A 22,546-nucleotide genomic window follows, 5' to 3' on the forward strand; every position below is an offset into this window, starting at 1 on the left:
AGCCGAGCTCGCCCACCATCCCTAGCCTCATCAGACCAAGACCTTGCCCGGGACCCTGGGGCAGAGGGCTGCAGAAATGGTTGCGTACCGGTTTGGAGGAGAAAAGCAGGGGAGGGAGGGGTCGTAGCTGCTTGATTTGCATACAGAGCTGTGGTCTGCTGGGAAAGTGCAGCCTTTGGAGCTTGGCAAAGGCTTCGCAAGGGGCCCGAGCATTGCCCTCGCCCCGTTTGTTGACAGGTTCTCCTTCTATGGGCTGAAGGGCCCTGTAGCCTGATTTGAGGTTGGACGCTCTATTATTCACAGGGGTGTACCGGGCCTAGACGGTGACTGGCTGACCCGTCAGGGCATCGCCCGTTTGGAAGCCCGTTTCGGAAGCGGAGGCGGGAATCCCTGCCCAATTTTCTTTTGGGGTGGTAGGGCTGTTGGCGGGGTTGCACAAGCTCTGCCAACTTTGGCGGCTTAAGCTTGGGATGCGAGGGACATGGTACAAAAATGCAAAGGTTTTCCAGGAAAAGAGTCTACGGGCAACGATTCCTTGTTGCTCTTTTCAGGTGAACTCAAGCCTCAGGGCTTTGAGGTAGGGGCACTGCCTACAGACAGCAGGAAAGGGCTTGTGCGAAGCTGCTGCCGCATTTAGGTAAGAAGAGTAAAAACCTGTACCAGGAGTGGGGCTCGAACCCACGCGGACACTTGTCCATTGGATCTTAAGTCCAACGCCTTAACCACTCGGCCATCCTGGTGAGCTGCTGCAAAGGGCTTCGAATTGAATCTTTGCTGTTTCAGCAGCAGGCGAACAAGTGGAAAACCAGCCCAGAGTGCCCCCTGCAGGAGGTTGGATGGAATTGGCTTGCGAGCGGCAAACGTCTCTCACTTAACAGCATTACAATAGCCTCCAGCTGACTGCAAGTACGGTTGCGGAAACCTCCCGGGTGCTGCAGTCGTTTCCCCGGTGGCCTAGTGGTGAGGATTTGGTGCTTTCACTGCCACGGGCCTGGCTTCGAGTCCCCGACCAGAGTGTGTGCTTTGAGTAAAGGTGGTCTAGGGCAGTCCAGAGGCAGGCTGAGCCTCGAAGGCTGGTGCAGGCCTTGGTGTGCGAGCCCGAAAAAAGGGCAGCTCCTATGTCATCCCTTCTTGCCCTCCGGCACTTGCTGTACAAGCAAAGCCCCCTTTGAACTCTGCATGGTAACCCTGCTGTGTCTCGCAGGCAATCATGGCCTGCCGCCTTTTAATAAACGTGCTCTCCCACGAAGCAGTTCTCCTAAGGAGGGTTAGTTGTGAGTGTGCATCTTCAGCGGCAGCCTCTAGGGGGAGCTTCAGCACTGACCCACAAAAGCTCATAGCGAGGAAGGCTGTCCTTTCAGGAGAGCAAGACAGGAATATCAGCGCTTGGAAGTGAAAGCGCAAACGTTCCCAAAGTGATGCTGTCTTCAATCTCTAAGCTCCCCTTTTCGCAGACCATCACAAGTGTTTTTGTTTTCTTTCTTTCTTTATTTCTTTATTTATTTATTTATTAGCAGAAACGGCCCCCGAAGACCTGCAGGCACTGGTGCCCATTGTAGCAGAGGCCCTCAGCCTTTGGACTCGGACGCCACCATCTGAGCGACACGCAACGGGGTGCACCCACCGTCCCTGGTGGTCTAGTGGTTAGGATTCGGCGCTCTCACCGCCGCGGCCCGGGTTCGATTCCCGGTCAGGGAAGGAGCTCTTTTAACAACTGACATTTTTATTTACAGCAATGCAGTTAACTGGCGACCGGAAATCTTGCTCCCAGATGCAGATTTGCGTGCACAAAATGGAGGAAGTGCCCTCAGCGCGACGCAAAACGTGTTTATGGCAGAGTCCCATTCATTCTCCTGTCGCTGCGGAAAGACTGCCCTTGACGCAAAAAAGGCAGCTTCCTTTTTCACCGCTGGAGAGAACCTATCTGCACGGCCCTCCCCCTCTCTTCCCAGTCCCCCAATGGACTGGCCTTTGAGGCACCTGCAGGCATTGTGCACTCGGACACCACTGCCCGGCCTTCCCGAGCTGTCCAGCGGTCTCCCTGGTGGTCTAGTGGTAAGGATTCGGCGCTCTCACCGCCGCGGCCCGGGTTCGATTCCCGGTCAGGGAAGAGAGGCTTTTACTGAATGACATTTTTACAGAAATTCAAACAACTGCGTCTCAAAAAATATTTCTTTCAAATGTAGCTTCACTCACAGGCAATAGCGGCGTGGCTCCCCTGGCGGTAACTCCAAGCATCTTTTCAGCATGGTCCCTTACCGGAAGCTGTCGCCGCTAGAAGTGGGCCTGTGCCCCAAAAAGGAAGCTTTCTTTCTTCCAAAGCTGTAGAGAAAATATTAGTCCTGTCGCCCTGCCAAAGCCGAGCTCGCCCACCATCCCTAGCCTCATCAGACCAAGACCTTGCCCGGGACCCTGGGGCAGAGGGCTGCAGAAATGGTTGCGTACCGGTTTGGAGGAGAAAAGCAGGGGAGGGAGGGGTCGTAGCTGCTTGATTTGCATACAGAGCTGTGGTCTGCTGGGAAAGTGCAGCCTTTGGAGCTTGGCAAAGGCTTCGCAAGGGGCCCGAGCATTGCCCTCGCCCCGTTTGTTGACAGGTTCTCCTTCTATGGGCTGAAGGGCCCTGTAGCCTGATTTGAGGTTGGACGCTCTATTATTCACAGGGGTGTACCGGGCCTAGACGGTGACTGGCTGACCCGTCAGGGCATCGCCCGTTTGGAAGCCCGTTTCGGAAGCGGAGGCGGGAATCCCTGCCCAATTTTCTTTTGGGGTGGTAGGGCTGTTGGCGGGGTTGCACAAGCTCTGCCAACTTTGGCGGCTTAAGCTTGGGATGCGAGGGACATGGTACAAAAATGCAAAGGTTTTCCAGGAAAAGAGTCTACGGGCAACGATTCCTTGTTGCTCTTTTCAGGTGAACTCAAGCCTCAGGGCTTTGAGGTAGGGGCACTGCCTACAGACAGCAGGAAAGGGCTTGTGCGAAGCTGCTGCCGCATTTAGGTAAGAAGAGTAAAAACCTGTACCAGGAGTGGGGCTCGAACCCACGCGGACACTTGTCCATTGGATCTTAAGTCCAACGCCTTAACCACTCGGCCATCCTGGTGAGCTGCTGCAAAGGGCTTCGAATTGAATCTTTGCTGTTTCAGCAGCAGGCGAACAAGTGGAAAACCAGCCCAGAGTGCCCCCTGCAGGAGGTTGGATGGAATTGGCTTGCGAGCGGCAAACGTCTCTCACTTAACAGCATTACAATAGCCTCCAGCTGACTGCAAGTACGGTTGCGGAAACCTCCCGGGTGCTGCAGTCGTTTCCCCGGTGGCCTAGTGGTGAGGATTTGGTGCTTTCACTGCCACGGGCCTGGCTTCGAGTCCCCGACCAGAGTGTGTGCTTTGAGTAAAGGTGGTCTAGGGCAGTCCAGAGGCAGGCTGAGCCTCGAAGGCTGGTGCAGGCCTTGGTGTGCGAGCCCGAAAAAAGGGCAGCTCCTATGTCATCCCTTCTTGCCCTCCGGCACTTGCTGTACAAGCAAAGCCCCCTTTGAACTCTGCATGGTAACCCTGCTGTGTCTCGCAGGCAATCATGGCCTGCCGCCTTTTAATAAACGTGCTCTCCCACGAAGCAGTTCTCCTAAGGAGGGTTAGTTGTGAGTGTGCATCTTCAGCGGCAGCCTCTAGGGGGAGCTTCAGCACTGACCCACAAAAGCTCATAGCGAGGAAGGCTGTCCTTTCAGGAGAGCAAGACAGGAATATCAGCGCTTGGAAGTGAAAGCGCAAACGTTCCCAAAGTGATGCTGTCTTCAATCTCTAAGCTCCCCTTTTCGCAGACCATCACAAGTGTTTTTGTTTTCTTTCTTTCTTTCTTTATTTCTTTATTTATTTATTTATTAGCAGAAACGGCCCCGAAGACCTGCAGGCACTGGTGCCCATTGTAGCAGAGGCCCTCAGCCTTTGGACTCGGACGCCACCATCTGAGCGACACGCAACGGGGTGCACCCACCGTCCCGGGTGGTCTAGTGGTTAGGATTCGGTGCTGCGGCCCGGGTTCGATTCCCGGTCAGGGAAGGAGCTCTTTTAACAACTGACATTTTTATTTATAGCAATGCAGTTAACTGGCGACCGGAAATCTTGCTCCCAGATGCAGATTTGCGTGCACAAAATGGAGGAAGTGCCCTCAGCGCGACGCAAAACGTGTTTATGGCAGAGTCCCATTCATTCTCCTGTCGCTGCGGAAAGACTGCCCTTGACGCAAAAAAGGCAGCTTCCTTTTTCACCGCTGGAGAGAACCTATCTGCTCGGCCCTCCCCCTCTCTTCCCAGTCCCCCAATGGACTGGCCTTTGAGGCACCTGCAGGCATTGTGCACTCGGACACCACTGCCCGGCCTTCCCGAGCTGTCCAGCGGTCTCCCTGGTGGTCTAGTGGTTAGGATTCGGCGCTCTCACCGCCGCGGCCCGGGTTCGATTCCCGGTCAGGGAAGAGAGGCTTTTACTGAATGACATTTTTACAGAAATTCAAACAACTGCGTCTCAAAAAATATTTCTTTCAAATGTAGCTTCACTCACAGGCAATAGCGGCGTGGCTCCCCTGGCGGTAACTCCAAGCATCTTTTCAGCATGGTCCCTTACCGGAAGCTGTCGCCGCTAGAAGTGGGCCTGTGCCCCAAAAAGGAAGCTTTCTTTCTTCCAAAGCTGTAGAGAAAATATTAGTCCTGTCGCCCTGCCAAAGCCGAGCTCGCCCACCATCCCTAGCCTCATCAGACCAAGACCTTGCCCGGGACCCTGGGGCAGAGGGCTGCAGAAATGGTTGCGTACCGGTTTGGAGGAGAAAAGCAGGGGAGGGAGGGGCCGTAGCTGCTTGATTTGCATACAGAGCTGTGGTCTGCTGGGAAAGTGCAGCCTTTGGAGCTTGGCAAAGGCTTCGCAAGGGGCCCGAGCATTGCCCTCGCCCCGTTTGTTGACAGGTTCTCCTTCTATGGGCTGAAGGGCCCTGTAGCCTGATTTGAGGTTGGACGCTCTATTATTCACAGGGGTGTACCGGGCCTAGACGGTGACTGGCTGACCCGTCAGGGCATCGCCCGTTTGGAAGCCCATTTCGGAAGCGGAGGCGGGAATCCCTGCCCAATTTTCTTTTGGGGTGGTAGGGCTGTTGGCGGGGTTGCACAAGCTCTGCCAACTTTGGCGGCTTAAGCTTGGGATGCGAGGGACATGGTACAAAAATGCAAAGGTTTTCCAGGAAAAGAGTCTACGGGCAACGATTCTTGTTGCTCTTTTCAGGTGAACTCAAGCCTCAGGGCTTTGAGGTAGGGGCACTGCCTACAGACAGCAGGAAAGGGCTTGTGCGAAGCTGCTGCCGCATTTAGGTAAGAAGAGTAAAAACCTGTACCAGGAGTGGGGCTCGAACCCACGCGGACACTTGTCCATTGGATCTTAAGTCCAACGCCTTAACCACTCGGCCATCCTGGTGAGCTGCTGCAAAGGGCTTCGAATTGAATCTTTGCTGTTTCAGCAGCAGGCGAACAAGTGGAAAACCAGCCCAGAGGGCCCCCTGCAGGAGGTTGGATGGAATTGGCTTGCGAGCGGCAAACGTCTCTCACTTAACAGCATTACAATAGCCTCCAGCTGACTGCAAGTACGGTTGCGGAAACCTCCCGGGTGCTGCAGTCGTTTCCCCGGTGGCCTAGTGGTGAGGATTTGGTGCTTTCACTGCCACGGGCCTGGCTTCGAGTCCCCGACCAGAGTGTGTGCTTTGAGTAAAGGTGGTCTAGGGCAGTCCAGAGGCAGGCTGAGCCTCGAAGGCTGGTGCAGGCCTTGGTGTGCGAGCCCGAAAAAAGGGCAGCTCCTATGTCATCCCTTCTTGCCCTCCGGCACTTGCTGTACAAGCAAAGCCCCCTTTGAACTCTGCATGGTAACCCTGCTGTGTCTCGCAGGCAATCATGGCCTGCCGCCTTTTAATAAACGTGCTCTCCCACGAAGCAGTTCTCCTAAGGAGGGTTAGTTGTGAGTGTGCATCTTCAGCGGCAGCCTCTAGGGGGAGCTTCAGCACTGACCCACAAAAGCTCATAGCGAGGAAGGCTGTCCTTTCAGGAGAGCAAGACAGGAATATCAGCGCTTGGAAGTGAAAGCGCAAACGTTCCCAAAGTGATGCTGTCTTCAATCTCTAAGCTCCCCTTTTCGCAGACCATCACAAGTGTTTTTGTTTTCTTTCTTTCTTTCTTTCTTTATTTCTTTATTTATTTATTTATTAGCAGAAACGGCCCCCGAAGACCTGCAGGCACTGGTGCCCATTGTAGCAGAGGCCCTCAGCCTTTGGACTCGGACGCCACCATCTGAGCGACACGCAACGGGGTGCACCCACCGTCCCTGGTGGTCTAGTGGTTAGGATTCGGCGCTCTCACCGCCGCGGCCCGGGTTCGATTCCCGGTCAGGGAAGGAGCTCTTTTAACAACTGACATTTTTATTTACAGCAATGCAGTTAACTGGCGACCGGAAATCTTGCTCCCAGATGCAGATTTGCGTGCACAAAATGGAGGAAGTGCCCTCAGCGCGACGCAAAACGTGTTTATGGCAGAGTCCCATTCATTCTCCTGTCGCTGCGGAAAGACTGCCCTTGACGCAAAAAAGGCAGCTTCCTTTTTCACCGCTGGAGAGAACCTATCTGCTCGGCCCTCCCCCTCTCTTCCCAGTCCCCCAATGGACTGGCCTTTGAGGCACCTGCAGGCATTGTGCACTCGGACACCACTGCCCGGCCTTCCCGAGCTGTCCAGCGGTCTCCCTGGTGGTCTAGTGGTTAGGATTCGGCGCCGCGGCCCGGGTTCGATTCCCGGTCAGGGAAGAGAGGTTTTTACTGAATGACATTTTTACAGAAATTCAAACAACTGCGTCTCAAAAAATATTTCTTTCAAATGTAGCTTCACTCACAGGCAATAGCGGCGTGGCTCCCCTGGCGGTAACTCCAAGCATCTTTTCAGCATGGTCCCTTACCGGAAGCTGTCGCCGCTAGAAGTGGGCCTGTGCCCCAAAAAGGAAGCTTTCTTTCTTCCAAAGCTGTAGAGAAAATATTAGTCCTGTCGCCCTGCCAAAGCCGAGCTCGCCCACCATCCCTAGCCTCATCAGACCAAGACCTTGCCCGGGACCCTGGGGCAGAGGGCTGCAGAAATGGTTGCGTACCGGTTTGGAGGAGAAAAGCAGGGGAGGGAGGGGTCGTAGCTGCTTGATTTGCATACAGAGCTGTGGTCTGCTGGGAAAGTGCAGCCTTTGGAGCTTGGCAAAGGCTTCGCAAGGGGCCCGAGCATTGCCCTTGCCCCGTTTGTTGACAGGTTCTCCTTCTATGGGCTGAAGGGCCCTGTAGCCTGATTTGAGGTTGGACGCTCTATTATTCACAGGGGTGTACCGGGCCTAGACGGTGACTGGCTGACCCGTCAGGGCATCGCCCGTTTGGAAGCCCGTTTCGGAAGCGGAGGCGGGAATCCCTGCCCAATTTTCTTTTGGGGTGGTAGGGCTGTTGGCGGGGTTGCACAAGCTCTGCCAACTTTGGCGGCTTAAGCTTGGGATGCGAGGGACATGGTACAAAAATGCAAAGGTTTTCCAGGAAAAGAGTCTACGGGCAACGATTCCTTGTTGCTCTTTTCAGGTGAACTCAAGCCTCAGGGCTTTGAGGTAGGGGCACTGCCTACAGACAGCAGGAAAGGGCTTGTGCGAAGCTGCTGCCGCATTTAGGTAAGAAGAGTAAAAACCTGTACCAGGAGTGGGGCTCGAACCCACGCGGACACTTGTCCATTGGATCTTAAGTCCAACGCCTTAACCACTCGGCCATCCTGGTGAGCTGCTGCAAAGGGCTTCGAATTGAATCTTTGCTGTTTCAGCAGCAGGCGAACAAGTGGAAAACCAGCCCAGAGTGCCCCCTGCAGGAGGTTGGATGGAATTGGCTTGCGAGCGGCAAACGTCTCTCACTTAACAGCATTACAATAGCCTCCAGCTGACTGCAAGTACGGTTGCGGAAACCTCCCGGGTGCTGCAGTCGTTTCCCCGGTGGCCTAGTGGTGAGGATTTGGTGCTTTCACTGCCACGGGCCTGGCTTCGAGTCCCCGACCAGAGTGTGTGCTTTGAGTAAAGGTGGTCTAGGGCAGTCCAGAGGCAGGCTGAGCCTCGAAGGCTGGTGCAGGCCTTGGTGTGCGAGCCCGAAAAAAGGGCAGCTCCTATGTCATCCCTTCTTGCCCTCCGGCACTTGCTGTACAAGCAAAGCCCCCTTTGAACTCTGCATGGTAACCCTGCTGTGTCTCGCAGGCAATCATGGCCTGCCGCCTTTTAATAAACGTGCTCTCCCACGAAGCAGTTCTCCTAAGGAGGGTTAGTTGTGAGTGTGCATCTTCAGCGGCAGCCTCTAGGGGGAGCTTCAGCACTGACCCACAAAAGCTCATAGCGAGGAAGGCTGTCCTTTCAGGAGAGCAAGACAGGAATATCAGCGCTTGGAAGTGAAAGCGCAAACGTTCCCAAAGTGATGCTGTCTTCAATCTCTAAGCTCCCCTTTTCGCAGACCATCACAAGTGTTTTTGTTTTCTTTCTTTCTTTCTTTCTTTATTTCTTTATTTATTTATTTATTAGCAGAAACGGCCCCCGAAGACCTGCAGGCACTGGTGCCCATTGTAGCAGAGGCCCTCAGCCTTTGGACTCGGACGCCACCATCTGAGCGACACGCAACGGGGTGCACCCACCGTCCCTGGTGGTCTAGTGGTTAGGATTCGGCGCTCTCACCGCCGCGGCCCGGGTTCGATTCCCGGTCAGGGAAGGAGCTCTTTTAACAACTGACATTTTTATTTACAGCAATGCAGTTAACTGGCGACCGGAAATCTTGCTCCCAGATGCAGATTTGCGTGCACAAAATGGAGGAAGTGCCCTCAGCGCGACGCAAAACGTGTTTATGGCAGAGTCCCATTCATTCTCCTGTCGCTGCGGAAAGACTGCCCTTGACGCAAAAAAGGCAGCTTCCTTTTTCACCGCTGGAGAGAACCTATCTGCTCGGCCCTCCCCCTCTCTTCCCAGTCCCCCAATGGACTGGCCTTTGAGGCACCTGCAGGCATTGTGCACTCGGACACCACTGCCCGGCCTTCCCGAGCTGTCCAGCGGTCTCCCTGGTGGTCTAGTGGTTAGGATTCGGCGCTCTCACCGCCGCGGCCCGGGTTCGATTCCCGGTCAGGGAAGAGAGGCTTTTACTGAATGACATTTTTACAGAAATTCAAACAACTGCGTCTCAAAAAATATTTCTTTCAAATGTAGCTTCACTCACAGGCAATAGCGGCGTGGCTCCCCTGGCGGTAACTCCAAGCATCTTTTCAGCATGGTCCCTTACCGGAAGCTGTCGCCGCTAGAAGTGGGCCTGTGCCCCAAAAAGGAAGCTTTCTTTCTTCCAAAGCTGTAGAGAAAATATTAGTCCTGTCGCCCTGCCAAAGCCGAGCTCGCCCACCATCCCTAGCCTCATCAGACCAAGACCTTGCCCGGGACCCTGGGGCAGAGGGCTGCAGAAATGGTTGCGTACCGGTTTGGAGGAGAAAAGCAGGGGAGGGAGGGGTCGTAGCTGCTTGATTTGCATACAGAGCTGTGGTCTGCTGGGAAAGTGCAGCCTTTGGAGCTTGGCAAAGGCTTCGCAAGGGGCCCGAGCATTGCCCTCGCCCCGTTTGTTGACAGGTTCTCCTTCTATGGGCTGAAGGGCCCTGTAGCCTGATTTGAGGTTGGACGCTCTATTATTCACAGGGGTGTACCGGGCCTAGACGGTGACTGGCTGACCCGTCAGGGCATCGCCCGTTTGGAAGCCCGTTTCGGAAGCGGAGGCGGGAATCCCTGCCCAATTTTCTTTTGGGGTGGTAGGGCTGTTGGCGGGGTTGCACAAGCTCTGCCAACTTTGGCGGCTTAAGCTTGGGATGCGAGGGACATGGTACAAAAATGCAAAGGTTTTCCAGGAAAAGAGTCTACGGGCAACGATTCCTTGTTGCTCTTTTCAGGTGAACTCAAGCCTCAGGGCTTTGAGGTAGGGGCACTGCCTACAGACAGCAGGAAAGGGCTTGTGCGAAGCTGCTGCCGCATTTAGGTAAGAAGAGTAAAAACCTGTACCAGGAGTGGGGCTCGAACCCACGCGGACACTTGTCCATTGGATCTTAAGTCCAACGCCTTAACCACTCGGCCATCCTGGTGAGCTGCTGCAAAGGGCTTCGAATTGAATCTTTGCTGTTTCAGCAGCAGGCGAACAAGTGGAAAACCAGCCCAGAGTGCCCCCTGCAGGAGGTTGGATGGAATTGGCTTGCGAGCGGCAAACGTCTCTCACTTAACAGCATTACAATAGCCTCCAGCTGACTGCAAGTACGGTTGCGGAAACCTCCCGGGTGCTGCAGTCGTTTCCCCGGTGGCCTAGTGGTGAGGATTTGGTGCTTTCACTGCCACGGGCCTGGCTTCGAGTCCCCGACCAGAGTGTGTGCTTTGAGTAAAGGTGGTCTAGGGCAGTCCAGAGGCAGGCTGAGCCTCGAAGGCTGGTGCAGGCCTTGGTGTGCGAGCCCGAAAAAAGGGCAGCTCCTATGTCATCCCTTCTTGCCCTCCGGCACTTGCTGTACAAGCAAAGCCCCCTTTGAACTCTGCATGGTAACCCTGCTGTGTCTCGCAGGCAATCATGGCCTGCCGCCTTTTAATAAACGTGCTCTCCCACGAAGCAGTTCTCCTAAGGAGGGTTAGTTGTGAGTGTGCATCTTCAGCGGCAGCCTCTAGGGGGAGCTTCAGCACTGACCCACAAAAGCTCATAGCGAGGAAGGCTGTCCTTTCAGGAGAGCAAGACAGGAATATCAGCGCTTGGAAGTGAAAGCGCAAACGTTCCCAAAGTGATGCTGTCTTCAATCTCTAAGCTCCCCTTTTCGCAGACCATCACAAGTGTTTTTGTTTTCTTTCTTTCTTTCTTTATTTCTTTATTTATTTATTTATTAGCAGAAACGGCCCCGAAGACCTGCAGGCACTGGTGCCCATTGTAGCAGAGGCCCTCAGCCTTTGGACTCGGACGCCACCATCTGAGCGACACGCAACGGGGTGCACCCACCGTCCCGGGTGGTCTAGTGGTTAGGATTCGGTGCTGCGGCCCGGTTTCGATTCCCGGTCAGGGAAGGAGCTCTTTTAACAACTGACATTTTTATTTATAGCAATGCAGTTAACTGGCGACCGGAAATCTTGCTCCCAGATGCAGATTTGCGTGCACAAAATGGAGGAAGTGCCCTCAGCGCGACGCAAAACGTGTTTATGGCAGAGTCCCATTCATTCTCCTGTCGCTGCGGAAAGACTGCCCTTGACGCAAAAAAGGCAGCTTCCTTTTTCACCGCTGGAGAGAACCTATCTGCTCGGCCCTCCCCCTCTCTTCCCAGTCCCCCAATGGACTGGCCTTTGAGGCACCTGCAGGCATTGTGCACTCGGACACCACTGCCCGGCCTTCCCGAGCTGTCCAGCGGTCTCCCTGGTGGTCTAGTGGTTAGGATTCGGCCCGGGTTCGATTCCCGGTCAGGGAAGAGAGGCTTTTACTGAATGACATTTTTACAGAAATTCAAACAACTGCGTCTCAAAAAATATTTCTTTCAAATGTAGCTTCACTCACAGGCAATAGCGGCGTGGCTCCCCTGGCGGTAACTCCAAGCATCTTTTCAGCATGGTCCCTTACCGGAAGCTGTCGCCGCTAGAAGTGGGCCTGTGCCCCAAAAAGGAAGCTTTCTTTCTTCCAAAGCTGTAGAGAAAATATTAGTCCTGTCGCCCTGCCAAAGCCGAGCTCGCCCACCATCCCTAGCCTCATCAGACCAAGACCTTGCCCGGGACCCTGGGGCAGAGGGCTGCAGAAATGGTTGCGTACCGGTTTGGAGGAGAAAAGCAGGGGAGGGAGGGGTCGTAGCTGCTTGATTTGCATACAGAGCTGTGGTCTGCTGGGAAAGTGCAGCCTTTGGAGCTTGGCAAAGGCTTCGCAAGGGGCCCGAGCATTGCCCTCGCCCCGTTTGTTGACAGGTTCTCCTTCTATGGGCTGAAGGGCCCTGTAGCCTGATTTGAGGTTGGACGCTCTATTATTCACAGGGGTGTACCGGGCCTAGACGGTGACTGGCTGACCCGTCAGGGCATCGCCCGTTTGGAAGCCCGTTTCGGAAGCGGAGGCGGGAATCCCTGCCCAATTTTCTTTTGGGGTGGTAGGGCTGTTGGCGGGGTTGCACAAGCTCTGCCAACTTTGGCGGCTTAAGCTTGGGATGCGAGGGACATGGTACAAAAATGCAAAGGTTTTCCAGGAAAAGAGTCTACGGGCAACGATTCCTTGTTGCTCTTTTCAGGTGAACTCAAGCCTCAGGGCTTTGAGGTAGGGGCACTGCCTACAGACAGCAGGAAAGGGCTTGTGCGAAGCTGCTGCCGCATTTAGGTAAGAAGAGTAAAAACCTGTACCAGGAGTGGGGCTCGAACCCACGCGGACACTTGTCCATTGGATCTTAAGTCCAACGCCTTAACCACTCGGCCATCCTGGTGAGCTGCTGCAAAGGGCTTCGAATTGAATCTTTGCTGTTTCAGCAGCAGGCGAACAAGTGGAAAACCAGCCCAGAGTGCCCCCTGCAGGAGGTTGGATGGAATTGGCTTGCGAGCGGCAAACGTCTCTCACTTAACAGCATTACAATAGCCTCCAGCTGACTGCAAGTACGGTTGCGGAAACCTCCCGGGTGCTGCAGTCGTTTCCCCGGTGGCCTAGTGGTGAGGATTTGGTGCTTTCACTGCCACGGGCCTGGCTTCGAGTCCCCGACCAGAGTGTGTGCTTTGAGTAAAGGTGGTCTAGGGCAGTCCAGAGGCAGGCTGAGCCTCGAAGGCTGGTGCAGGCCTTGGTGTGCGAGCCCGAAAAAAGGGCAGCTCCTATGTCATCCCTTCTTGCCCTCCGGCACTTGCTGTACAAGCAAAGCCCCCTTTGAACTCTGCATGGTAACCCTGCTGTGTCTCGCAGGCAATCATGGCCTGCCGCCTTTTAATAAACGTGCTCTCCCACGAAGCAGTTCTCCTAAGGAGGGTTAGTTGTGAGTGTGCATCTTCAGCGGCAGCCTCTAGGGGGAGCTTCAGCACTGACCCACAAAAGCTCATAGCGAGGAAGGCTGTCCTTTCAGGAGAGCAAGACAGGAATATCAGCGCTTGGAAGTGAAAGCGCAAACGTTCCCAAAGTGATGCTGTCTTCAATCTCTAAGCTCCCCTTTTCGCAGACCATCACAAGTGTTTTTGTTTTCTTTCTTTCTTTCTTTATTTCTTTATTTATTTATTTATTAGCAGAAACGGCCCCGAAGACCTGCAGGCACTGGTGCCCATTGTAGCAGAGGCCCTCAGCCTTTGGACTCGGACGCCACCATCTGAGCGACACGCAACGGGGTGCACCCACCGTCCCGGGTGGTCTAGTGGTTAGGATTCGGTGCTGCGGCCCGGTTTCGATTCCCGGTCAGGGAAGGAGCTCTTTTAACAACTGACATTTTTATTTATAGCAATGCAGTTAACTGGCGACCGGAAATCTTGCTCCCAGATGCAGATTTGCGTGCACAAAATGGAGGAAGTGCCCTCAGCGCGACGCAAAACGTGTTTATGGCAGAGTCCCATTCATTCTCCTGTCGCTGCGGAAAGACTGCCCTTGACGCAAAAAAGGCAGCTTCCTTTTTCACCGCTGGAGAGAACCTATCTGCTCGGCCCTCCCCCTCTCTTCCCAGTCCCCCAATGGACTGGCCTTTGAGGCACCTGCAGGCATTGTGCACTCGGACACCACTGCCCGGCCTTCCCGAGCTGTCCAGCGGTCTCCCTGGTGGTCTAGTGGTTAGGATTCGGCCCGGGTTCGATTCCCGGTCAGGGAAGAGAGGCTTTTACTGAATGACATTTTTACAGAAATTCAAACAACTGCGTCTCAAAAAATATTTCTTTCAAATGTAGCTTCACTCACAGGCAATAGCGGCGTGGCTCCCCTGGCGGTAACTCCAAGCATCTTTTCAGCATGGTCCCTTACCGGAAGCTGTCGCCGCTAGAAGTGGGCCTGTGCCCCAAAAAGGAAGCTTTCTTTCTTCCAAAGCTGTAGAGAAAATATTAGTCCTGTCGCCCTGCCAAAGCCGAGCTCGCCCACCATCCCTAGCCTCATCAGACCAAGACCTTGCCCGGGACCCTGGGGCAGAGGGCTGCAGAAATGGTTGCGTACCGGTTTGGAGGAGAAAAGCAGGGGAGGGAGGGGTCGTAGCTGCTTGATTTGCATACAGAGCTGTGGTCTGCTGGGAAAGTGCAGCCTTTGGAGCTTGGCAAAGGCTTCGCAAGGGGCCCGAGCATTGCCCTCGCCCCGTTTGTTGACAGGTTCTCCTTCTATGGGCTGAAGGGCCCTGTAGCCTGATTTGAGGTTGGACGCTCTATTATTCACAGGGGTGTACCGGGCCTAGACGGTGACTGGCTGACCCGTCAGGGCATCGCCCGTTTGGAAGCCCGTTTCGGAAGCGGAGGCGGGAATCCCTGCCCAATTTTCTTTTGGGGTGGTAGGGCTGTTGGCGGGGTTGCACAAGCTCTGCCAACTTTGGCGGCTTAAGCTTGGGATGCGAGGGACATGGTACAAAAATGCAAAGGTTTTCCAGGAAAAGAGTCTACGGGCAACGATTCCTTGTTGCTCTTTTCAGGTGAACTCAAGCCTCAGGGCTTTGAGGTAGGGGCACTGCCTACAGACAGCAGGAAAGGGCTTGTGCGAAGCTGCTGCCGCATTTAGGTAAGAAGAGTAAAAACCTGTACCAGGAGTGGGGCTCGAACCCACGCGGACACTTGTCCATTGGATCTTAAGTCCAACGCCTTAACCACTCGGCCATCCTGGTGAGCTGCTGCAAAGGGCTTCGAATTGAATCTTTGCTGTTTCAGCAGCAGGCGAACAAGTGGAAAACCAGCCCAGAGTGCCCCCTGCAGGAGGTTGGATGGAATTGGCTTGCGAGCGGCAAACGTCTCTCACTTAACAGCATTACAATAGCCTCCAGCTGACTGCAAGTACGGTTGCGGAAACCTCCCGGGTGCTGCAGTCGTTTCCCCGGTGGCCTAGTGGTGAGGATTTGGTGCTTTCACTGCCACGGGCCTGGCTTCGAGTCCCCGACCAGAGTGTGTGCTTTGAGTAAAGGTGGTCTAGGGCAGTCCAGAGGCAGGCTGAGCCTCGAAGGCTGGTGCAGGCCTTGGTGTGCGAGCCCGAAAAAAGGGCAGCTCCTATGTCATCCCTTCTTGCCCTCCGGCACTTGCTGTACAAGCAAAGCCCCCTTTGAACTCTGCATGGTAACCCTGCTGTGTCTCGCAGGCAATCATGGCCTGCCGCCTTTTAATAAACGTGCTCTCCCACGAAGCAGTTCTCCTAAGGAGGGTTAGTTGTGAGTGTGCATCTTCAGCGGCAGCCTCTAGGGGGAGCTTCAGCACTGACCCACAAAAGCTCATAGCGAGGAAGGCTGTCCTTTCAGGAGAGCAAGACAGGAATATCAGCGCTTGGAAGTGAAAGCGCAAACGTTCCCAAAGTGATGCTGTCTTCAATCTCTAAGCTCCCCTTTTCGCAGACCATCACAAGTGTTTTTGTTTTCTTTCTTTCTTTCTTTATTTCTTTATTTATTTATTTATTAGCAGAAACGGCCCCGAAGACCTGCAGGCACTGGTGCCCATTGTAGCAGAGGCCCTCAGCCTTTGGACTCGGACGCCACCATCTGAGCGACACGCAACGGGGTGCACCCACCGTCCCGGGTGGTCTAGTGGTTAGGATTCGGTGCTGCGGCCCGGTTTCGATTCCCGGTCAGGGAAGGAGCTCTTTTAACAACTGACATTTTTATTTATAGCAATGCAGTTAACTGGCGACCGGAAATCTTGCTCCCAGATGCAGATTTGCGTGCACAAAATGGAGGAAGTGCCCTCAGCGCGACGCAAAACGTGTTTATGGCAGAGTCCCATTCATTCTCCTGTCGCTGCGGAAAGACTGCCCTTGACGCAAAAAAGGCAGCTTCCTTTTTCACCGCTGGAGAGAACCTATCTGCTCGGCCCTCCCCCTCTCTTCCCAGTCCCCCAATGGACTGGCCTTTGAGGCACCTGCAGGCATTGTGCACTCGGACACCACTGCCCGGCCTTCCCGAGCTGTCCAGCGGTCTCCCTGGTGGTCTAGTGGTTAGGATTCGGCCCGGGTTCGATTCCCGGTCAGGGAAGAGAGGCTTTTACTGAATGACATTTTTACAGAAATTCAAACAACTGCGTCTCAAAAAATATTTCTTTCAAATGTAGCTTCACTCACAGGCAATAGCGGCGTGGCTCCCCTGGCGGTAACTCCAAGCATCTTTTCAGCATGGTCCCTTACCGGAAGCTGTCGCCGCTAGAAGTGGGCCTGTGCCCCAAAAAGGAAGCTTTCTTTCTTCCAAAGCTGTAGAGAAAATATTAGTCCTGTCGCCCTGCCAAAGCCGAGCTCGCCCACCATCCCTAGCCTCATCAGACCAAGACCTTGCCCGGGACCCTGGGGCAGAGGGCTGCAGAAATGGTTGCGTACCGGTTTGGAGGAGAAAAGCAGGGGAGGGAGGGGTCGTAGCTGCTTGATTTGCATACAGAGCTGTGGTCTGCTGGGAAAGTGCAGCCTTTGGAGCTTGGCAAAGGCTTCGCAAGGGGCCCGAGCATTGCCCTCGCCCCGTTTGTTGACAGGTTCTCCTTCTATGGGCTGAAGGGCCCTGTAGCCTGATTTGAGGTTGGACACTCTATTATTCACAGGGGTGTACCGGGCCTAGACGGTGACTGGCTGACCCGTCAGGGCATCGCCCGTTTGGAAGCCCGTTTCGGAAGCGGAGGCGGGAATCCCTGCCCAATTTTCTTTTGGGGTGGTAGGGCTGTTGGCGGGGTTGCACAAGCTCTGCCAACTTTGGCGGCTTAAGCTTGGGATGCGAGGGACATGGTACAAAAATGCAAAGGTTTTCCAGGAAAAGAGTCTACGGGCAACGATTCCTTGTTGCTCTTTTCAGGTGAACTCAAGCCTCAGGGCTTTGAGGTAGGGGCACTGCCTACAGACAGCAGGAAAGGGCTTGTGCGAAGCTGCTGCCGCATTTAGGTAAGAAGAGTAAAAACCTGTACCAGGAGTGGGGCTCGAACCCACGCGGACACTTGTCCATTGGATCTTAAGTCCAACGCCTTAACCACTCGGCCATCCTGGTGAGCTGCTGCAAAGGGCTTCGAATTGAATCTTTGCTGTTTCAGCAGCAGGCGAACAAGTGGAAAACCAGCCCAGAGTGCCCCCTGCAGGAGGTTGGATGGAATTGGCTTGCGAGCGGCAAACGTCTCTCACTTAACAGCATTACAATAGCCTCCAGCTGACTGCAAGTACGGTTGCGGAAACCTCCCGGGTGCTGCAGTCGTTTCCCCGGTGGCCTAGTGGTGAGGATTTGGTGCTTTCACTGCCACGGGCCTGGCTTCGAGTCCCCGACCAGAGTGTGTGCTTTGAGTAAAGGTGGTCTAGGGCAGTCCAGAGGCAGGCTGAGCCTCGAAGGCTGGTGCAGGCCTTGGTGTGCGAGCCCGAAAAAAGGGCAGCTCCTATGTCATCCCTTCTTGCCCTCCGGCACTTGCTGTACAAGCAAAGCCCCCTTTGAACTCTGCATGGTAACCCTGCTGTGTCTCGCAGGCAATCATGGCCTGCCGCCTTTTAATAAACGTGCTCTCCCACGAAGCAGTTCTCCTAAGGAGGGTTAGTTGTGAGTGTGCATCTTCAGCGGCAGCCTCTAGGGGGAGCTTCAGCACTGACCCACAAAAGCTCATAGCGAGGAAGGCTGTCCTTTCAGGAGAGCAAGACAGGAATATCAGCGCTTGGAAGTGAAAGCGCAAACGTTCCCAAAGTGATGCTGTCTTCAATCTCTAAGCTCCCCTTTTCGCAGACCATCACAAGTGTTTTTGTTTTCTTTCTTTCTTTCTTTCTTTATTTCTTTATTTATTTATTTATTAGCAGAAACGGCCCCCGAAGACCTGCAGGCACTGGTGCCCATTGTAGCAGAGGCCCTCAGCCTTTGGACTCGGACGCCACCATCTGAGCGACACGCAACGGGGTGCACCCACCGTCCCTGGTGGTCTAGTGGTTAGGATTCGGCGCTCTCACCGCCGCGGCCCGGGTTCGATTCCCGGTCAGGGAAGGAGCTCTTTTAACAACTGACATTTTTATTTACAGCAATGCAGTTAACTGGCGACCGGAAATCTTGCTCCCAGATGCAGATTTGCGTGCACAAAATGGAGGAAGTGCCCTCAGCGCGACGCAAAACGTGTTTATGGCAGAGTCCCATTCATTCTCCTGTCGCTGCGGAAAGACTGCCCTTGACGCAAAAAAGGCAGCTTCCTTTTTCACCGCTGGAGAGAACCTATCTGCTCGGCCCTCCCCCTCTCTTCCCAGTCCCCCAATGGACTGGCCTTTGAGGCACCTGCAGGCATTGTGCACTCGGACACCACTGCCCGGCCTTCCCGAGCTGTCCAGCGGTCTCCCTGGTGGTCTAGTGGTTAGGATTCGGCGCTCTCACCGCCGCGGCCCGGGTTCGATTCCCGGTCAGGGAAGAGAGGCTTTTACTGAATGACATTTTTACAGAAATTCAAACAACTGCGTCTCAAAAAATATTTCTTTCAAATGTAGCTTCACTCACAGGCAATAGCGGCGTGGCTCCCCTGGCGGTAACTCCAAGCATCTTTTCAGCATGGTCCCTTACCGGAAGCTGTCGCCGCTAGAAGTGGGCCTGTGCCCCAAAAAGGAAGCTTTCTTTCTTCCAAAGCTGTAGAGAAAATATTAGTCCTGTCGCCCTGCCAAAGCCGAGCTCGCCCACCATCCCTAGCCTCATCAGACCAAGACCTTGCCCGGGACCCTGGGGCAGAGGGCTGCAGAAATGGTTGCGTACCGGTTTGGAGGAGAAAAGCAGGGGAGGGAGGGGTCGTAGCTGCTTGATTTGCATACAGAGCTGTGGTCTGCTGGGAAAGTGCAGCCTTTGGAGCTTGGCAAAGGCTTCGCAAGGGGCCCGAGCATTGCCCTCGCCCCGTTTGTTGACAGGTTCTCCTTCTATGGGCTGAAGGGCCCTGTAGCCTGATTTGAGGTTGGACGCTCTATTATTCACAGGGGTGTACCGGGCCTAGACGGTGACTGGCTGACCCGTCAGGGCATCGCCCGTTTGGAAGCCCGTTTCGGAAGCGGAGGCGGGAATCCCTGCCCAATTTTCTTTTGGGGTGGTAGGGCTGTTGGCGGGGTTGCACAAGCTCTGCCAACTTTGGCGGCTTAAGCTTGGGATGCGAGGGACATGGTACAAAAATGCAAAGGTTTTCCAGGAAAAGAGTCTACGGGCAACGATTCCTTGTTGCTCTTTTCAGGTGAACTCAAGCCTCAGGGCTTTGAGGTAGGGGCACTGCCTACAGACAGCAGGAAAGGGCTTGTGCGAAGCTGCTGCCGCATTTAGGTAAGAAGAGTAAAAACCTGTACCAGGAGTGGGGCTCGAACCCACGCGGACACTTGTCCATTGGATCTTAAGTCCAACGCCTTAACCACTCGGCCATCCTGGTGAGCTGCTGCAAAGGGCTTCGAATTGAATCTTTGCTGTTTCAGCAGCAGGCGAACAAGTGGAAAACCAGCCCAGAGTGCCCCCTGCAGGAGGTTGGATGGAATTGGCTTGCGAGCGGCAAACGTCTCTCACTTAACAGCATTACAATAGCCTCCAGCTGACTGCAAGTACGGTTGCGGAAACCTCCCGGGTGCTGCAGTCGTTTCCCCGGTGGCCTAGTGGTGAGGATTTGGTGCTTTCACTGCCACGGGCCTGGCTTCGAGTCCCCGACCAGAGTGTGTGCTTTGAGTAAAGGTGGTCTAGGGCAGTCCAGAGGCAGGCTGAGCCTCGAAGGCTGGTGCAGGCCTTGGTGTGCGAGCCCGAAAAAAGGGCAGCTCCTATGTCATCCCTTCTTGCCCTCCGGCACTTGCTGTACAAGCAAAGCCCCCTTTGAACTCTGCATGGTAACCCTGCTGTGTCTCGCAGGCAATCATGGCCTGCCGCCTTTTAATAAACGTGCTCTCCCACGAAGCAGTTCTCCTAAGGAGGGTTAGTTGTGAGTGTGCATCTTCAGCGGCAGCCTCTAGGGGGAGCTTCAGCACTGACCCACAAAAGCTCATAGCGAGGAAGGCTGTCCTTTCAGGAGAGCAAGACAGGAATATCAGCGCTTGGAAGTGAAAGCGCAAACGTTCCCAAAGTGATGCTGTCTTCAATCTCTAAGCTCCCCTTTTCGCAGACCATCACAAGTGTTTTTGTTTTCTTTCTTTCTTTCTTTATTTCTTTATTTATTTATTTATTAGCAGAAACGGCCCCGAAGACCTGCAGGCACTGGTGCCCATTGTAGCAGAGGCCCTCAGCCTTTGGACTCGGACGCCACCATCTGAGCGACACGCAACGGGGTGCACCCACCGTCCCGGGTGGTCTAGTGGTTAGGATTCGGTGCTGCGGCCCGGTTTCGATTCCCGGTCAGGGAAGGAGCTCTTTTAACAACTGACATTTTTATTTATAGCAATGCAGTTAACTGGCGACCGGAAATCTTGCTCCCAGATGCAGATTTGCGTGCACAAAATGGAGGAAGTGCCCTCAGCGCGACGCAAAACGTGTTTATGGCAGAGTCCCATTCATTCTCCTGTCGCTGCGGAAAGACTGCCCTTGACGCAAAAAAGGCAGCTTCCTTTTTCACCGCTGGAGAGAACCTATCTGCTCGGCCCTCCCCCTCTCTTCCCAGTCCCCCAATGGACTGGCCTTTGAGGCACCTGCAGGCATTGTGCACTCGGACACCACTGCCCGGCCTTCCCGAGCTGTCCAGCGGTCTCCCTGGTGGTCTAGTGGTTAGGATTCGGCCCGGGTTCGATTCCCGGTCAGGGAAGAGAGGCTTTTACTGAATGACATTTTTACAGAAATTCAAACAACTGCGTCTCAAAAAATATTTCTTTCAAATGTAGCTTCACTCACAGGCAATAGCGGCGTGGCTCCCCTGGCGGTAACTCCAAGCATCTTTTCAGCATGGTCCCTTACCGGAAGCTGTCGCCGCTAGAAGTGGGCCTGTGCCCCAAAAAGGAAGCTTTCTTTCTTCCAAAGCTGTAGAGAAAATATTAGTCCTGTCGCCCTGCCAAAGCCGAGCTCGCCCACCATCCCTAGCCTCATCAGACCAAGACCTTGCCCGGGACCCTGGGGCAGAGGGCTGCAGAAATGGTTGCGTACCGGTTTGGAGGAGAAAAGCAGGGGAGGGAGGGGTCGTAGCTGCTTGATTTGCATACAGAGCTGTGGTCTGCTGGGAAAGTGCAGCCTTTGGAGCTTGGCAAAGGCTTCGCAAGGGGCCCGAGCATTGCCCTCGCCCCGTTTGTTGACAGGTTCTCCTTCTATGGGCTGAAGGGCCCTGTAGCCTGATTTGAGGTTGGACGCTCTATTATTCACAGGGGTGTACCGGGCCTAGACGGTGACTGGCTGACCCGTCAGGGCATCGCCCGTTTGGAAGCCCGTTTCGGAAGCGGAGGCGGGAATCCCTGCCCAATTTTCTTTTGGGGTGGTAGGGCTGTTGGCGGGGTTGCACAAGCTCTGCCAACTTTGGCGGCTTAAGCTTGGGATGCGAGGGACATGGTACAAAAATGCAAAGGTTTTCCAGGAAAAGAGTCTACGGGCAACGATTCCTTGTTGCTCTTTTCAGGTGAACTCAAGCCTCAGGGCTTTGAGGTAGGGGCACTGCCTACAGACAGCAGGAAAGGGCTTGTGCGAAGCTGCTGCCGCATTTAGGTAAGAAGAGTAAAAACCTGTACCAGGAGTGGGGCTCGAACCCACGCGGACACTTGTCCATTGGATCTTAAGTCCAACGCCTTAACCACTCGGCCATCCTGGTGAGCTGCTGCAAAGGGCTTCGAATTGAATCTTTGCTGTTTCAGCAGCAGGCGAACAAGTGGAAAACCAGCCCAGAGTGCCCCCTGCAGGAGGTTGGATGGAATTGGCTTGCGAGCGGCAAACGTCTCTCACTTAACAGCATTACAATAGCCTCCAGCTGACTGCAAGTACGGTTGCGGAAACCTCCCGGGTGCTGCAGTCGTTTCCCCGGTGGCCTAGTGGTGAGGATTTGGTGCTTTCACTGCCACGGGCCTGGCTTCGAGTCCCCGACCAGAGTGTGTGCTTTGAGTAAAGGTGGTCTAGGGCAGTCCAGAGGCAGGCTGAGCCTCGAAGGCTGGTGCAGGCCTTGGTGTGCGAGCCCGAAAAAAGGGCAGCTCCTATGTCATCCCTTCTTGCCCTCCGGCACTTGCTGTACAAGCAAAGCCCCCTTTGAACTCTGCATGGTAACCCTGCTGTGTCTCGCAGGCAATCATGGCCTGCCGCCTTTTAATAAACGTGCTCTCCCACGAAGCAGTTCTCCTAAGGAGGGTTAGTTGTGAGTGTGCATCTTCAGCGGCAGCCTCTAGGGGGAGCTTCAGCACTGACCCACAAAAGCTCATAGCGAGGAAGGCTGTCCTTTCAGGAGAGCAAGACAGGAATATCAGCGCTTGGAAGTGAAAGCGCAAACGTTCCCAAAGT

At 54.5% G+C, this 22,546-nt stretch overlaps 18 non-coding genes across 18 annotated transcripts; 8 read left to right on the forward strand and 10 right to left on the reverse strand.

Moving 5' to 3' along the window:
• Window positions 1-657: 657 nt before the first annotated feature.
• On the reverse strand, window positions 658-740 carry TRNAL-UAA (transfer RNA leucine (anticodon UAA)). The gene has a single exon. It is a non-coding gene; the product is annotated as a tRNA-Leu (tRNA).
• Window positions 741-1,626: 886 nt separating this feature from the next.
• On the forward strand, window positions 1,627-1,698 carry TRNAE-CUC (transfer RNA glutamic acid (anticodon CUC)). Its single transcript has one exon. It is a non-coding gene; the product is annotated as a tRNA-Glu (tRNA).
• A 340-nt stretch (window positions 1,699-2,038) lies between these two features.
• TRNAE-CUC (transfer RNA glutamic acid (anticodon CUC)) lies at window positions 2,039-2,110 on the forward strand. Its single transcript has one exon. It is a non-coding gene; the product is annotated as a tRNA-Glu (tRNA).
• Window positions 2,111-3,014: 904 nt separating this feature from the next.
• TRNAL-UAA (transfer RNA leucine (anticodon UAA)) lies at window positions 3,015-3,097 on the reverse strand. The gene has a single exon. It is a non-coding gene; the product is annotated as a tRNA-Leu (tRNA).
• Window positions 3,098-4,389: 1,292 nt separating this feature from the next.
• TRNAE-CUC (transfer RNA glutamic acid (anticodon CUC)) lies at window positions 4,390-4,461 on the forward strand. Its single transcript has one exon. It is a non-coding gene; the product is annotated as a tRNA-Glu (tRNA).
• A 903-nt stretch (window positions 4,462-5,364) lies between these two features.
• TRNAL-UAA (transfer RNA leucine (anticodon UAA)) lies at window positions 5,365-5,447 on the reverse strand. Its single transcript has one exon. It is a non-coding gene; the product is annotated as a tRNA-Leu (tRNA).
• Window positions 5,448-6,341: 894 nt separating this feature from the next.
• Window positions 6,342-6,413, forward strand: TRNAE-CUC (transfer RNA glutamic acid (anticodon CUC)). The gene has a single exon. It is a non-coding gene; the product is annotated as a tRNA-Glu (tRNA).
• A 1,307-nt stretch (window positions 6,414-7,720) lies between these two features.
• On the reverse strand, window positions 7,721-7,803 carry TRNAL-UAA (transfer RNA leucine (anticodon UAA)). The gene has a single exon. It is a non-coding gene; the product is annotated as a tRNA-Leu (tRNA).
• An 894-nt stretch (window positions 7,804-8,697) lies between these two features.
• On the forward strand, window positions 8,698-8,769 carry TRNAE-CUC (transfer RNA glutamic acid (anticodon CUC)). The gene has a single exon. It is a non-coding gene; the product is annotated as a tRNA-Glu (tRNA).
• A 340-nt stretch (window positions 8,770-9,109) lies between these two features.
• Window positions 9,110-9,181, forward strand: TRNAE-CUC (transfer RNA glutamic acid (anticodon CUC)). Its single transcript has one exon. It is a non-coding gene; the product is annotated as a tRNA-Glu (tRNA).
• A 904-nt stretch (window positions 9,182-10,085) lies between these two features.
• TRNAL-UAA (transfer RNA leucine (anticodon UAA)) lies at window positions 10,086-10,168 on the reverse strand. Its single transcript has one exon. It is a non-coding gene; the product is annotated as a tRNA-Leu (tRNA).
• Window positions 10,169-12,419: 2,251 nt separating this feature from the next.
• Window positions 12,420-12,502, reverse strand: TRNAL-UAA (transfer RNA leucine (anticodon UAA)). The gene has a single exon. It is a non-coding gene; the product is annotated as a tRNA-Leu (tRNA).
• Window positions 12,503-14,753: 2,251 nt separating this feature from the next.
• TRNAL-UAA (transfer RNA leucine (anticodon UAA)) lies at window positions 14,754-14,836 on the reverse strand. The gene has a single exon. It is a non-coding gene; the product is annotated as a tRNA-Leu (tRNA).
• Window positions 14,837-17,087: 2,251 nt separating this feature from the next.
• On the reverse strand, window positions 17,088-17,170 carry TRNAL-UAA (transfer RNA leucine (anticodon UAA)). Its single transcript has one exon. It is a non-coding gene; the product is annotated as a tRNA-Leu (tRNA).
• Window positions 17,171-18,064: 894 nt separating this feature from the next.
• TRNAE-CUC (transfer RNA glutamic acid (anticodon CUC)) lies at window positions 18,065-18,136 on the forward strand. The gene has a single exon. It is a non-coding gene; the product is annotated as a tRNA-Glu (tRNA).
• Window positions 18,137-18,476: 340 nt separating this feature from the next.
• Window positions 18,477-18,548, forward strand: TRNAE-CUC (transfer RNA glutamic acid (anticodon CUC)). Its single transcript has one exon. It is a non-coding gene; the product is annotated as a tRNA-Glu (tRNA).
• Window positions 18,549-19,452: 904 nt separating this feature from the next.
• Window positions 19,453-19,535, reverse strand: TRNAL-UAA (transfer RNA leucine (anticodon UAA)). Its single transcript has one exon. It is a non-coding gene; the product is annotated as a tRNA-Leu (tRNA).
• A 2,251-nt stretch (window positions 19,536-21,786) lies between these two features.
• TRNAL-UAA (transfer RNA leucine (anticodon UAA)) lies at window positions 21,787-21,869 on the reverse strand. The gene has a single exon. It is a non-coding gene; the product is annotated as a tRNA-Leu (tRNA).
• Window positions 21,870-22,546: the final 677 nt, after the last annotated feature.

This window comes from Ambystoma mexicanum, chromosome 5p, assembly GCF_040938575.1.
Source record: "Ambystoma mexicanum isolate Mex_15411 chromosome 5p, UKY_AmexF1_1, whole genome shotgun sequence".
Lineage (NCBI taxonomy): Eukaryota > Metazoa > Chordata > Amphibia > Caudata > Ambystomatidae > Ambystoma > Ambystoma mexicanum.